Source organism: Petaurus breviceps, unplaced genomic scaffold (assembly GCF_028583685.1).
Source record: "Petaurus breviceps papuanus isolate PSGF00001 unplaced genomic scaffold, PetGlider_PUasm1.0 138, whole genome shotgun sequence".
Classification (NCBI taxonomy): domain Eukaryota; kingdom Metazoa; phylum Chordata; class Mammalia; order Diprotodontia; family Petauridae; genus Petaurus; species Petaurus breviceps.
This window is the reverse complement of record NW_027185694.1, coordinates 20,332,065-20,347,917: the sequence shown is the minus strand read 5'-3', so window position 1 is coordinate 20,347,917 and position 15,853 is coordinate 20,332,065. Positions and strand designations below refer to the sequence as shown.

Below are 15,853 nucleotides of genomic sequence, written 5' to 3'. Positions count from 1 at the left end.
CCTCTGTATGCACCATCCCCCCCCCCCGTGAAACGCACGCCGCGCTCTGAGCTGCATCCAATCAGAGCTGCAGCAGTGAGCGCGTCATCCTGTTCTTCCCCAGTGATTTGCTTGCTGGTGCATTTTTTTGTTCACATTTACCTGTTTATTAAAATTGCTGTCAATGTTCATTAGAATAAGCCCTCCCCTGAAAATAAGCTCTCTGGTGTTTTTCAGTCCAAAAAAAAATATAATAAGACAGTGTCTTATTATCGGGGAAACACGGTGTATATATATATATATATATATATATATATATATATATATATATATACACTATTATTAATACCATCTTACATGTAATTGGGAAATGGGATGTGCAGGTACTGAGGCATAGAGATCCACTGGAAAAGTGGAAAGGGGTATGGGGGAAAATGTGGGAGAGAGCAGATTGGAGGAGGGGATGTCCTGTGGGACTGCTATTTTGGGGCAGTGGGTGGGGGAGAAATGGGGAGAAAATTTGTAACTCAAAATCTGGTGGAAATGGATGATGTAAATCAGAAGTTAATAAAGCATTAAAAAAAAAAAAGAAAATAAAGGAGCAAGGTAAGCCCCTCAGGGAGTAATAAGATTATACAAACTAAGACCCCAACTTAATATGACCTTTCTATTACCCTGGGGTATTTGGAAAGAGAGGATCCTGAGAATGTAAGGGTTCCTCCTCTCCTGAGACTCCATCCATGTCCTTGAGAAGAGATGTACTAACTGCCCAACTCCTGGAACTAGCCATTCCAAGGAAACCGCTCTTAGGAGGCCCTTGGGGGGACTAGCCTCCCTCCGTGGCCTCACACAAGATACGATGCTTGCTAAAAACACCGGGAAGTATGCCTTCTTTGTTCTCAGTACTACTTAAACTGTAAGATTCAGACCCCAAATTGGAAACTCAACCATGGAGGAGATGTCCTGCCTGGGACCCTCCTGAGTGGGACCATGACAGCTGTACACGGGATTCCCCAGCTTGTGTGGTCAGGTGTTGGTGCTTCCCGGCATCGTGACGATTGTAAATGTGTGTGTGTGTGTGTGTGTGTGTGTGTATTAATCCTAGTTGCTCTTATTTTACTATTCCTAAGCCTTTTCCTCTGTTATCTTCGGTTTCCTTCCCATTCGCCTATATTCTAAATAAACTATATTGGATCTTTTGAAGTGCTGAGTGTTCTGTTCACACGAATTCTGAACCTCCTTAATTGGACATTAATTGACATCACAAACAGGATGCGCAGGTCGGAATGCTGTTCTTCAAGAAATCCACTGCGTAAATTCAGGATCCTTGTGTTAGTATTAGATGGTTTAAGCATGTTGAGAGTGTTTGAGGAAGTTTTTGTTTTTTTTTTTAGTGGAAAGGCTGAAATTAAGTGGTTATTGTTATTGAATTTGATATGGGCACCGATTATGGTAGAAAATATAGACTATTGTAATTTATCATTGTTAGAATCAAAGAAAGCAGTTAAAATTTTGGCCCAGCATATTTTAAAATGACCTGATTATAATTAGGGAAAAGCAAACTTCTTGTAAACTTTTTAGAAGATATGAATGTGAATGGGGAACTGAAATTCCTTTCTGAGGGCCAAGGGTATTAGAATTTAGAAATATATAGCTACATAATCAAAAGGTACATATTGTTATTTGGCATTAAGAAAGTGATTCACTATATGTTCCTCCCCCACCCCCTGAAAGTTTTATTTACCTTAGTTTACTGTTCAGTAAGGGGATGGTGGTAGAATCCACATCCTAGGGATTTTATGGGACTAATAATTGTAAAGGTGCTTGGTATAAAACAAAAATGCTATTTGAGTTTAAACTGTATAAGCCAAAAATTAATTGTTTCATGTTTGTGAACCTTATGTGGAATTTTCTTTAGGTGTGAATTTTATGCCAATGGTTATGGGGTGAAAATTCTCTGTGCAAGGTGAATTGGAAATGCGTTTTGTAGAATTCTTACAGAGCAAATGAGAAATCTTAAAAAAAAAAAAAGAAAAATATAAGGATGTGGTCTTCAAGCTTGCTTCATTTAAGGATGTATTTATGTTAATTTGAAGGTTTATGGATCACCACATTCATCATCTATGTGAGATTCCAAAATGTAATTTCTAGTGATAAGTTGAGTGGTTACTACTTGATTTTGGCTTCAAAGTTTAAATTTAGGTACATGATAATTATTTATGATATTGTTACTGGTAAACAGTTGTATTAAAAGAAAGTTTCAGTTAAGATTGTTTAAACTTGTAAGATTGTTAACCAAGCTATTTGGAATTACTGCATAAATCAAGTATTTACAAAAGTGTGCTTGTGAAAGGTAATTATTGGTAATTATGTGAAGAAAAGATCTGTGAAAACTCCTTGTGTAAGTTTTTTCAATTATTTGGGCTTACGAAGAAATGTTTTATAAGACCTTTGGTATGAGATGATGGGGAACAGATTAGCAGACAAGGAAGTTAAGGCGGTTGCCCTGTCCATAGAATCTATGAAGATGTGTGTGTTGAATCCCCAAGTCCCTAAGATGAAAGCAATACTTGTGTTCATAGAAGTTGAAAAGGAAAATTTGATTAAGTTTGGGAAAATTAAAACCAAACAAGGCCATTGGTTATTGCTTGATGGGAGAGAAATGGTTAATCAACAAATCAGGAGGGAAATTCTGTCAATTTTTACATCAAGGAGTCCATTGGGGAGTGTAAGTAATAGTGTGTCCTATCTTTAAAGAAATATAGATGTATAAGTATATATATAGTTGCTAAACAAATCTGTGAAGTGTCTTATATACAAGGAAGTAAAAAAAAGGGTATTAAGAAAGCAGTGTGAGTCTCCTAGCAGGAAGGTTAGGAAAAAAAGACCCCAAGATTTGGAGAGTGGTGTTTATGGGTTCCAGAATAGTGAAGTAGTTTCAGAAGTTTTATGGGAAAGACTGAGAACAAGATGGGAGACACAGAGAGACAAGGAAAATTTTATAATCCAGAATGGGGAAGCAATCTCATCAGCCCTGGGAGAGGAAGCAGGGAAAGAGGGACAGTGGGTAGAGAAGTCTGCCCATTAGTACATTAGATATTATCTGTAGTTAATTGTTTATAATCAGAATGATTTGATGAAACTGTGGGATACTGTTTTACTGTTAAAACCTAAGATTGTTAATTGCGAATGTGTGTGGAAAGAGGGGTTAGGTGCCCCTGAAAATGATCTGTGTGGGCAAGGTCATCAGCCCTGGAAAGTGAGCTTGTTTTAGTTATGAAGCTCCAAAACAATGAACCTAACTTGCTAAGAAGATGCAAAAGATTTAAAAAGGATTCCTATCAATTGGCTTTTATACCAGGATAAATTTAGATTTGAAAAGCAAATGGAATCCCTTACATATGTGAGACTTGATAAATCTTTATTTCTTATTGCAGCACCGTGAGAATAAAAATCAGCTCTAATCTGTGATTGGTAAGAATTGCTGTTTAAGGTAAAAGGCACTTGGGACCATAACTAAATTTTGTTTTGAGTTTGAATTTAGGTATAGTTGTCTGCATTAAAATATTATCTGAGAGAAATGCCACAAGCTACTCAGAGGGAATGTGATCCTGTACTGTTAACAGGTGGAAGTTTACATGTAAAGGCCAAAGGGACAATCTTAGCCTCTGTCTGGGATGGGATCCCTCCTGGCTCAGTTTACCCATGGTGTTCCTTTGAAAAGGAATGTTTCCCACCTATTCCTGAGTCTAGCTATGAGATGGAACAGATGCTTTATGGTTGAATATCTGTGACTTTACCTGAATTTAAACAGAGCCAAGGATGTTTTCTCCTGTCATATTTGGAATGTCACATGTCCCTGATTTTTTCCTTCTATAGCAAATTTCTATGATCAGAGCAAGTAGTCAGTAAAAGATATGAGCTCTTTAGTGTTAGCTTCTTGAAAAATCTAGTATTATGTTTCATCCAGAATTAGAACATGTGCAGAAAGTTATGCAAACTGCTTAAGACTAAACTTTGTGATATCTAGGAATTCTGCAAGTATCTAGGAAATTAATCTGTAATAATTATTTGGGAATTTATGTTATTCAAGGACACTAACTTAGTTTAATGAATTCCAATTTCAAAGGTTTATTTTTGCTTAAAGGAAAAAGAAAGATATCACTTAAAACTTTCCAATTAATTTTTCTTACATAAAGGTTTAGTGATTATTCCTTTTAACACTAAGATAAATTCAAAATGGTTTGTTTTTTTAGAAAGGAAATACTTTTAGAAGAGATGTTTGAAAGGTCTTGTGTGTTATACTTTTGAAGTTTTAGTAAATTTCAAGATGAGTTATTATTAAATTAATGCAATAAGTTGTAAAGTGGAAGAGATCTTGCTGTTTTAATCTGAATTTGTAGTTATTCCATGATCTAAGCAAAGTTAACATTTATAACTGAATGCATATGTACAAGATTCAATTTCTGAAGTATCTCTTTCTTCCAGAGTGAATGTAATCAGAGGAGGATAAACAAGCTTTGTGTGTGAAACAAGGATGTATGTCTACTATTCACTTGTGAGGTTCAAGTCAGGAACCTCTTTGGTTTAAGGCAGTACAATTATGTTAGTAAAAGAATAATAACTTATGAGGTATCTTGTCTATGTGAAAATGAAAAGGAAAGTGAAATAGTCTGAGTAATGGGTTTACTAGCCCATACTCACCCTACTTCTGGTCAATTTCCTCGTAGTCCTTTTTGGCCCTTGTTTGTTTAATCCTTTTGCCAGATTTGTTTCTTCTAGGCTCAGCCCCCTTCACTTGCAGATGACATCTCAGGCTGAGTACCAACCACTGTACGAAACCATGACCCATCAACCCTGGACCTGGCATCTACCAAGTTCTGGACACTGGTTACAGACCCAGCTCCTTGAATTGTGGGACCCTATGAAGCAGGGACAGCTGTACATTCTCCCTCAGCATGAAGATGCTTGAGAAGCTGAGACCTTCATCCCTTATCAAAAATGATTTTGGGTCCCATCTGTTTGAGGGGGGAATGATGGGGTGCTTGTGCTTGAACCACAGTTTGTAAAATCACATCAATTTACATTTGCATTAGCAATCAAGAAAAGAAAATTTTTATGAAAAGAAAAACAAACAGCTTGCAATAGAGAAACAAAAACTTAAATAAAATAATTGCTCAAAAACTAGAATTGAGCAAAAAGAAGCTAATGATGTTCTGAGACACAAAGAAATAATAAAACAAAATCAAAAGAATGAAAAAATAGAAGAGAATGTGAAACATCTCATCAGAAAAACAACTGATTTGGAAAACAGATAGAAGAGAAATAATGTAACAATAGTTGAACTCTCTAAAAATTAGGATTAAAAAAGCATCTTGATACAATATTATAAGAAATTATCAAGGAAAATTGCTCTGAAGTTCTAGAACAAGAAGACAAAGCAGAAATAGAAAAAATTTACCAATCACCACCTGAAAGTTCCCAGGTGGAAAACTTATAGGAATATAATAGATAAGTTTCAAAGCTTCCAGGTTAAGGAAAAAATATTGGAAGCAACAAGAAAAAAAAAACAATTTAAATGTCATGGAACTACAGAAAGGAACTACAAGACCTAGTATCTATAATGTTGAAGGATTATAGGTCTTGGAATACTATATTTCATAAAACAGAAGAGCTGGGATCATGAACAAGAGTAATTCACCCAGAAAAGTTAAGTATAATACTGAATGAAAAAAAAGGGGAATTTAATGAATTCAAAGACTTTCAGGTATTTGTGACAAAATTCCCAGAATTTAAGGGAAAATTTAACATATAACATACAGGAGAAATACAAAGTAAACATTAATGATCAATTATAAGGATCACAATAAGGTCAAATCATTTACTTCTTATATATGAAAATATTATCACTCTTTTATGACTGTCATTTTTATTTGTGTAGTTCGAAAGAAAGGCTTGAGCAGAGCTCAGAATGATGGGTAATTCTAAAAAAACTGTAGGGAGAGAGAAAAAGGAGCAATTATCACATAGAAATGAGGCAAAAAAGTAAAAATTTATACAGAGGAAGCTATTGGGGGAGGGTGGGTAGGGCTAAAATGTCACTCTCATTGAGAATGGGTTAAAGAGGGAAATTTTATATATATTTATATACATACATAGACATATACATATGCATATATACATACATATATATATATATATATATATATATACACATGTCTTCTAAATTCAGAAAGAAACAAGAGGGTAAGGAGATAGAGTAAGAGGAGAAGAAAAAGGAGAGATACTTGGTGGAGGGATAAGTTAAGGAATAGTATGGCAAGGCAGCAGGTAGGAGTAAATCAAAGGAGTGAGAAAGGATAGGGTAAGAAGGAGAATAAGGAAAAATATATAACAAGTAATTATAGCTTAGAATGTGAATGGGATGATTTTACCCATAAAATGGAAACTGATAGCAGATTAAAACTTTCAAATCAATAATATGTTGCTTTCAGGAAATGCTATAAAAGTGAGAGATACACACAAACATAAAATAAAGGCCAAGAGTAGAATTTATTATGTGAAAAAAGCAGGGATAGTAATTATGATCTCAAAGTTAAAGCTAAAATAGATTTAATCCAAAGAGAGAATTCAGAGAACTACACTTATATGTCAGTCATTATTCCATATTGTTTTATACCATTTAAAATAACTAGACAGTATAAAATACCTGAGAAATATACCAGGTATACACCTGTCAAAACAGACACAGGAACTATATGAGGAGAAAAATAAACACTTTATACACAAATAAAGTTAGATCTAAATAATTTAATATTTATTGTTCATGGGCATGTAAAGCCAATATACTTTTTAAAATGACAGTTTTACCTAAGTAATTTATGTAATGCCATCACAATTAAATTAGTAAAAAATTATCTCACTGAGTTAGAAAAAAATAACAAAGCTCATTTGTTAATAGGTTGTTACAACAATATTAGAAACAGGGAACCAAAGAGTTTATGACATCACCAAAGTATTATATACCAAACTCATTGAGAAAATATCTAAGATATAGAATAACAAAATTTCAGAGATAATAATAAAAAAGGAAATCCCAGTCAAAATAACTACCAAATGGGTAAAATATTTAGGAATGAGTCTACCAAAGAACACTCAATACAGAGAGCTAGATAAAATGATAACATAATTCATTTGGAAGAACAAAAAGTCTAGGACAGTGGTGTCAAACTCAAATAGAAGATTCCTGTGGGCTCCATCTTGACTTAGAAAACCGCAAATGAACAATATCTATGTTGTATTTTATTTTTATTTGTTAAATATTTCCCAATTAACTTTTAATCTTGCTCTGGCTTTATTCAGAAATTATGATATAGCAGGCCTTTGGGTTGCCACCACTGGTCTAGGATACCAAGGGAAATAATGAAAAAACTAGGGAACAAAAGGAGAATAGCTCTCCTGGACCTCAAATGATATTATAAAGCAGCATTCATCAAAACCATTTGCTATAGGTTAAAAAATAGGCCAGAAGTTGAATGGAATAGACTCAACAAAGAAGTAGGAATAGTGGAACTCATTAGACAAGGAGGAAGTAAGAATAATGGAGCTCAATCATGTAGTGCTTGTCAAACTTCCAAATATAAATTACTTAGGAAAGAATTTCCTATTTTATTAAATAAAACTTTTAGAAAACTAGCAAGTATTCTTGCATAAATTAGGATTAAAACAATGTCTTATAACATATTCCACATTGAACTCCACAATGACCTGAATATTGAAGATCATGCCATAAAAAAAAATTAGAAGAGAAGCAGATCTATCATAGCTACAAGGAGATAAACAAGGGCTAGAGGAAATGACAAAAGATAAAATAAGTTCATTTTGATGACATGAATTGAAAGAGAACAGATTGGGAAAAACATCTTTTTGTCTGGTATCTCTGAAGAGGGTTTGGGATCCACGATATACAGTCAAGTAATAGAAATATAGATAACAGAAATATATAAGATTGCAGGCGGTCTTCATATTTACCTGGAGAGGCTTAAAAGAACTGATGCTGAGTGAGAGGAGTAGAACCAGGAGGAATTTGTACACAATTACAGACACAACGTATGTGTGATGACCAACTTTGATAGACTGGACTCTTCTCAACAATGCAGGGATATAAGTCAATCCCAAAAGACGCATGATGGAGAGAAAAACGTGCATCCAGAGAAAGAACTAGAAAGAACTAAATTTATATCCAGGTGGAAGCAAAATACCTGATCTTTTTCGTTCTCTTATTTGATTTTATGTCCTCTTTACCATTTTTCATTCCAGCTGGTACAATCCATCCTTATAACCTGACCATTGTATAATGTGAAAGTATTTACAGATCCTATACTTGATAATAATCCGCCATGGGGGGGAGGGGAGGAAGGGGGACAAAATGTGAAATTCAAGGAATTGTGGAATTGAATCCTGTAAACTAAAAGGAAACAAACAAATTAATAAATTAAAGTTAAAAAAAAAGAAATATGTAAGATCAAAAATCATTGCCCAGTAAATAAGTAATCAAAGGAAATGAACAACTAATTCTCAAAAGAATTATGAACTATTAACCCCCACACTAAAGAATACAACAAATCACTCATGAGGAACATTCAGAACAAAAACCAAGTTTCACTTCAAACCCAGCAAATTGGTAAAGATGACAAAAGATGTGAACAGTCAGTGTTGGAGGAGTTATGGAAAGACAGGCACACTAATGCACTACTTTGGGAGCTATGAATTAGTACAACCATTGTGGAAATTGATTTGGAATCATGCAAATAATGTGGCTAAAAGAGCCTTATCCTTTAACCCAAAACTCCACATGCTAAGTAAACCTAAGGTGGTCATTGACCAAAAGAAAAAAAAAGGTTCCATAATATTGCCTAGTTGGCAATATTAACCTATTGGCTAGTGATGAGGTGAGAGTACCAAGGCTGAATGAATCTTGCAGAATGATGATATTTCCCAATGATAAGGTTCCTGAGACCAGACTGGAAAAGCCCAAAGAAGTTTAGCAAGGTCATTACTACCTAGCATGAATTATACTTGAGTACTGGTGATTCTTGAGGGTGATTTTTGGAAGTGCATGACACCTAGTAAGGGATTAATAAAGGTTTGGTGATTGAGTAATGGAAAGATCTTGGGAAATGGGAAAAATGTCAGGACTGGAGAAAGTATATGTCCCAATTTCCAAAAGAGGGAAGAAAATGGAGTTTGTAAAATACAGATGAGAGAGACTGACTTTTACAACTGGGTGGACATTTATTTATTTGTTTATTTTGTCTGAATCAAGGAAATATTCTTTTTAATGATTAATTTCTTTTAATGATTAACTAAAGTTGATCCAAGGTAGAAACTTGCTTGTTTCTAAAATTTGACCCCTAAAAGATATTTCTAATACTTTATTACATATTTCTGATTATCTCATTCAAACACACTAATGGAAACATACAATGTTGGATATAAAGACCTCTCATTTTTTAGGTTATGTCAGGATGATGTCACCACTTCGATTTTTTTTTAAACCTGAAAGGATTCTAAAGTACATTAAGAAGATGGGGTGCTGCTAGGTGGCCCAGAGAATAGAGCACCCGGACCGGAATCAGGAGGACCTGAGTCCAAATCTGGACTCAGACACTGAACACTTACTAGCTGTGTGACCATGTGCAAGGCATTTAACCCCTATTGCCCTGCCTTCCCCCCTCCAAAAAAAAAACAAAAAACAAATCAAACAAACAAAAGGAACAACTCCAAATCCAGGAGAGGTTGGTTGGCCAGGCTGGGTCTCAGGCATCCCTGGGGTCACAATGAAATGAGGAACTAGATGATTTAGTACAGAAAATCCTGCCTGTTCGTGCTTTGTCAATGCTTTTACAAAAGGTTTGAGATTGGATTCAGGTACATTTTTATTAGCTTTAGTGGTTGATTATTTCCTAGCTGCTCCAAGGAGTGATGAATGTGTGGGAACTGAAAACTTTTCAGAATGCTTCCTGGAATTTGGTGGCAACTTTGAGTGGGGGGTCTCACCCTTCCCCCTTCATTGCTGCTGTCAATCAGCAGCAAGGCCTTTTAGAAGTCTTTTGACCCCCATCTACCTTCAGTTCTTTTTCTTCTTTCCTGCCTCTGTGGGTCCCTCCTCTTGGCCAATGGGACCCAGGGATAGCCCGAGCTCACCCCCCAACTAATGGGAGTGAGGGACAATGGGGGAACTATGACCCTGCTGTATTAGGGTTTCAAAACTCTGTTTGCCCCATATTGCAGGTCTCCTGTCCCTGACAGTCATGGAGAGGATCACCCTCTTCCCCCCCCCCCAAAAAAAAGGATAAAAATTTCCTGTTTTTATCCTGAGAAGCTTCCATGTTCTTGATCAAATTTTTAATGGTTTTTCAACCCACACATGAGGAACATTCTTCTGAGAAAAGCACTGAAGTTAGGACCCAGATGAAACAGTTAATCATTTAGAGGAAAGTGAATGCTTGCTATCCTTAAACTTGAACATTTATCTCTTTAAAGATTACTATTAAAATTTCACATGGGAAGAAAAAAAAGATTATGCCTGAATACAAAGTTAGTTTTTCTTTTGTTTCTAATGCTAACTTCTCCAGATGAGAAGAAAAAAATTCATTCCTTCTTATTGCTTCTGTAGTCTCAAGTGGTCAGAATCATACATCAGAGACAACTGGATCCTTTTGAAAATTTTGAAACTTTTCACCTTAAAAACTCACTTTTTTACCTTTCCCCCTTTGGTTGATCAGCAAACAGGAAAAAGAAATTATGTTCAGATGATCATGATACAAAATGTAACATAGGCTGCCACAGCCACTCAGTTTGAATTTCCCTTAAGGCTGATGAGGTAAAACCAGTTTCAGATGCAACCTGTGTTTAAGACTGGAGCATTTTGCAAAACACTCACCAGGTGTAATGGGAATGCAAATTTGGAAGATCTTCCCTGCCCCTAGGCTAAAGTGAACCTGAAGCCTGGGGAGGGAGGCTTGTTTTTCAGTAGATACTTCTTGATTGGCCAGTGGGTCAATAAGGTTGTTACATTCTCTGAGCCAGGAGAAGGCTATATAAGCCCTGATGTGTAGCTTTGTTTTGGGACTCACTTTGAGAAGTGTTCTGTGATTTGATCTGTATTCTGGGAAGCCGTTGTCCAGGGCCGCCCCGGCTTTGAAACCCAGATGTGGAAACCCAGATGTTGACTGGGTATGGATGTAATGGCTGGACAGTTTGGAAAGCTGTCTACTTGATCTGTTTCTGTTTTGATAATTCTGCCTGTATACTTTGAAGTTCAGGGTGCTGACTTTTTTCCCTGAACATGGTAAATGATATATGTCTGACTGATTAAAGTAAGCTTGTTAAGCCATTTTGAGTTGCTTTCCTTTAACAAAGCAGATCCAAGAACCTGTGGTAGCTGCAAACCCTGAGGTCGCTTGGGGTGCTTGCTGCTACACCAGGTTGGTGGATGAAAGGATGATTCACCTATGAAGTATGAGGGGTATAGTTAGTACAAAATTTTTTGAGAGGAGGGTCATTCTTCAATTCTCCTTTCATTCATTCAGCTAATAAACATGTTAAATACCTACTATGTGCTAAATTCCTGTGCTAAGCTCTGGGGACACAAATCAGGAATGATAGTCTCTGTCTTTAAGAAGACAACAGTCTAAAGGAAAAAGAATACACAGAAGAAAGCTGAAAAGGGTGTGGGAGAAGGTACTCAGCTGGCTGGTCTAAGCCCTCTTTAAATGGAGGCTTTGAGAGAAGGTCTTGAAGAGGTTTGAGAGCCAAAGTTGGTCTAATCTTGTAGGATGCTGAGTTTAGTGGTGAGAGAGGTTTCCTGGAAGCTTGGTAATGGTAGAGTCCAAATTCACTGAGTCAGCTGGTGGGAAATGAGATAATTTCCACACACACAAACACACAAGCACAGACATGTTGAGGTTTGAAGAGGGGGGGAGTTCGGGGACCCCTCAAACACCAGAGATCTGACTACAGAAGAGGGTCATCTGGAATGAATTCATGGACTCAAGCATTCTTTAAATCAAGGTGCCAAAGGTTTATTGTAATACCCAATATGGCAGGAAGAGCTCCTTAAGAAATGCAACTTTCAATTTAGTAGAAATGATGCTAAAGCTTTTATGGGAAAAGTTGTGGATTATGTTATGTGCCAGATGTTAATTACGTGATAACCTCCAACCTTGGTCCCTGGAGTCATTCACTACTGGAATCCAGTGGAAGGGGTTTCTCAAGGGTGCATTTTGAGTCTTATGTCTGTAGCAAGATAGCTTTGACAGTTGATGTGTACAGCTTGACCTCTAGATTGAATACGATAACTCTGGGTACCGATATATGATAATTCTGCGGTGATAAAATAGTCTTGTTTTACAAGAGAATTTCTTCAGTGTGACCACAAGCTTGTGCTTGTGATGGGGAAAGATAGTTTATTTTACTGGAGGCTGCTCATGAGCTTTTGCTAAGCATATTGTCCTTGGGCCGGGGAGAAAACTGTCAGGGATAGTGTTTTGAAACTCAGGAGAAATGTGATTTTTAAAACTGGGGTCCAAGCACAAGCACCCAAGTACTTCATCACACACACACACACACACACACACACACACACACACACACACACACACAGAGTTTGAGACTGTTTAGAACCAGCTCCAAGAAGGAGCAAGGGGAAAACATTTGCAGACCTGAAAGGGGAAGTTGGTGTCTCAACATGTATTTGATTTCCATCTTTCACCTAGAAACTTTAGGAAATTTCCCCTTGTGTGAGGCTAGTTGACATTACCCGTAATTTGCTCCCATCTAAAGAGCTCATTCACTTTTGAGTATTTTCTGGTGCATTCTAATCTGTAGAATTAACTTCCTATTTGTTATTTGCTTGAGCAAATGGATTTACTCATTATTTACTATTTGTGATAGTTTTTGTGTGTGTGTATTGTGTGTGTGTGTATTTCATATGTATTTTGGTGGTAAGGGGCCAAGTCAGTGGTTGTAACCTTGGACAGATTTTCAAATTAAGAAGAAGTCTAGTGGGCATTTGGGGGGTGGCAGGGATGGGAGAGTATACAGTTATCTAAGATTGTTAAAAACAGAGATTTTGATTTTGTATACAAATACAAAGATAGAGATTTTGTATACAAATGCACCTAGACCTCTCTTATCTTTCTCTGGAGAGTGAGGAATGTTTATGGCTTGTTGCAAAGGAAAAATTTAAATTTGGAATTTGATCTCCAAGTTCAGAACTTTTCATGATGAAATTTAAACTTCAAATCTGATAGAAGCTACAGAGGTGTTTGTGTGTGTGTGTGTGTGTGTATCTGCATAAAATTGAGACCTCTGTAAACCTAAGCCAGACACTAGAATAACCAGGAAACTTGCATACAGAGAAACTACAAAATACAGTGTAAAATCAGGATTTTTACAATAGCTGTTGTCATAGCTCACATTTTAAAAGAATATTTTTTCTATTAGTCTTGTCCAGGCTACTAAGAAAATATGCTGAGGTTTATTTGGCCTGCACTCCCTCTGGACCCTCGGCACCCTGCCGGGCTGGGCTGCCTCACCTGATGGAGCCTGGCGGGCCAGCATGAACACCCTGAGGTGACCTTAATCCTGCCTATATTGTCTTCTCCCCTTGGCGGGGCTGACCGTGCAGAAACTGCTGTCCGGCTGGCTGGGCATCAAGGACATGGTCTTCGTCCAGTACCACCAGCGCAGGACCACAGTCACCATGCTTGTCCACTCGCCACTGCCGCTGGGGTACTATCTTGGCATGTGCTTGGCAGCATCCAAAATGCAGGCCCCAGAAGGCTGGAAGCTGTTTCTTCTACTTTCAGTCTCCTTCCCCATCACCTGATCCATTGCTTATTACTGGTCCTGGAGCAGGTGGGACCACCACCCACTCGCCTGGACTCTGGCGCCTCACACCCTGCCACAGTCAGGGGGCGAGCAGTGGCCTCTTCCCTCAACACAGAGTTCTGAAGCATTGACAAGTCTGCCGCGGGGTTATGGGGCGCCCGGGTGATGGTGACCGATACCTGGGTGATGAAGGTGACCACCTCACCTATCATATTCATGTGGCTCAGAAGCTGGACATCCACCCGACAGTGACTGAGTTACGACCACAGGATCTCTCTCCAGACTCCGATCTGCCTGTCCAGTTTCTCACCATCCGCGTGTCCAGTGTCAATCCCTATGTCAAAGCTTTTGACGTTCGGTTGAATTCTAGAGAGTATGGTGAACTGCATGAGAAACTCCATCTGGGCTCCACTGTGGGCTCGCTATGGAGAGCTGTCACTTAAAGGAGCCTGCCCTGGAAGCCAGACCAATTGTGACCTCAAAACAGAAGGTTCAAGTGGTTTGTGGTGTCCTGACCCAGGTGGTCTGCACAGCTTTCAGCAGTCACATTTCTGTGGTGGTGACCCAGTATGGAAAAATGGGCTCCCTGGTCTCTCTGGAACCTGGTGCCATAGCCAAAGATATCTGTAAGCCTACAATCACTACCAGAGTGCCCCCGGGAAGATGAGCCCCTTATCCGTGTCTTTGCAAAGAACCTAGTGACATGCGTGTCTCCAGAAGCAGGAAACAGGCCTATACTCCTGGCTTTGGCCTTGAAGGAAAAAAGTGTGGAAGGGGTGAGAGCCCTGAAGGTAGTGATTCGGGGCTGCCCGGTGTGGTGAGACAGGGACCTGCCTGCCAGCTGGATATTCCTGGGGAGATCTCTTGAATCAAGAAGTCATATCCCTTCCTCTGAAGGAACCTTTCGTTTTCTTATGGCTCATAGCCCACGCAGCTGAGAGAGAAATGTTTTTACCTCTCAGGACAAACTCAGTTTGGTTTTGATGCTAATATTGGGGGGCGGGTGGAGGGACCTATTTCTTTGGAAATTTATGAATGGTTTTCCCTTGAGGTCCACAGAATTGCATGTATTTGAGAATTGTAACAGTGAATCATCCTGCTGGATGGGATCCCCTGTGTTCTGTGTTGCAGGAGGTATTTGGGAAGAGAAAACAAAGCCATGTAGTGGTCAATGCTCATTTTACCTATGTCATCACTTTTTTTTCTTATATAGTAAAAGTTTCAGTTGCCAAGCCCCTACATTCCAAAAAATATAATTTTGGAAAAAAATATTTTTTTTTCAAAAAAAATAATTCCAAAAAAAAATTAAATAAAAAGAAGAAACTCCATGCTCCCAATCACAAGGCCACCAAAGTTGTAATCCACAGGAGCCTCAGTGACTTGTTTCTGTAAACTTTTACATCCTTGGTGGAATTCGACCCACCTTATTCCATTCCCAGCAGCCAGGAACTGGAGCCCTGCATTGGCTGCATGCAGATAAGTGCCAACACTAAGCTGGTGAAGAATTGCCAGAAGTCAGATGGGGGAGAGTGCAAGCAGTGTTACTGCCTCCCCAGATAGGCAGATAGGCAGATAGTTAAATGTAGGTGGAGATAGTAATGACGGTAACAAAAAATTAGCATTTAAATAGCAACTACTATGTGTTAGGAACTTACCAAAGGTGATCTCATTTGATCCCCACTATTTCCTGGGAGGTGTATGCCTTTATTATTTCCATTTTGAAGTTGAGGAAATTGAGGAAAACAGAAGTTAAATAAATAACTTGCCCAGGGTCCCATAGCTGGCAAGGGTTTGAGGTCAGCTGTGAACTCAGGTCTTTCTGACTCCAAGCCCTGAATTCTATCCAAGGTGTCATTTAGCTGCCCTGAGACTAGCAACAATGTGAAGTTTAAATTCCCACCCAATTCCCCCCCCTTTCCACTTTTATACCCAAGTGTCTTTCCTCCCCACAAACTTCTCTCAGAAGGACCCAGGAGCC

The 15,853-nt window shown here is 38.1% G+C and overlaps 2 pseudogenes; both read left to right on the top strand.

Annotated features, from left to right (window-relative positions):
* The first annotated feature begins 13,651 nt into the window (after positions 1-13,651).
* On the top strand, positions 13,652-15,435 carry LOC138144167 (E3 ubiquitin-protein ligase TM129 pseudogene; annotated as a pseudogene).
* On the top strand, positions 14,295-14,995 carry LOC138143600 (proteasome assembly chaperone 3 pseudogene; annotated as a pseudogene).
* Positions 15,436-15,853: the final 418 nt, after the last annotated feature.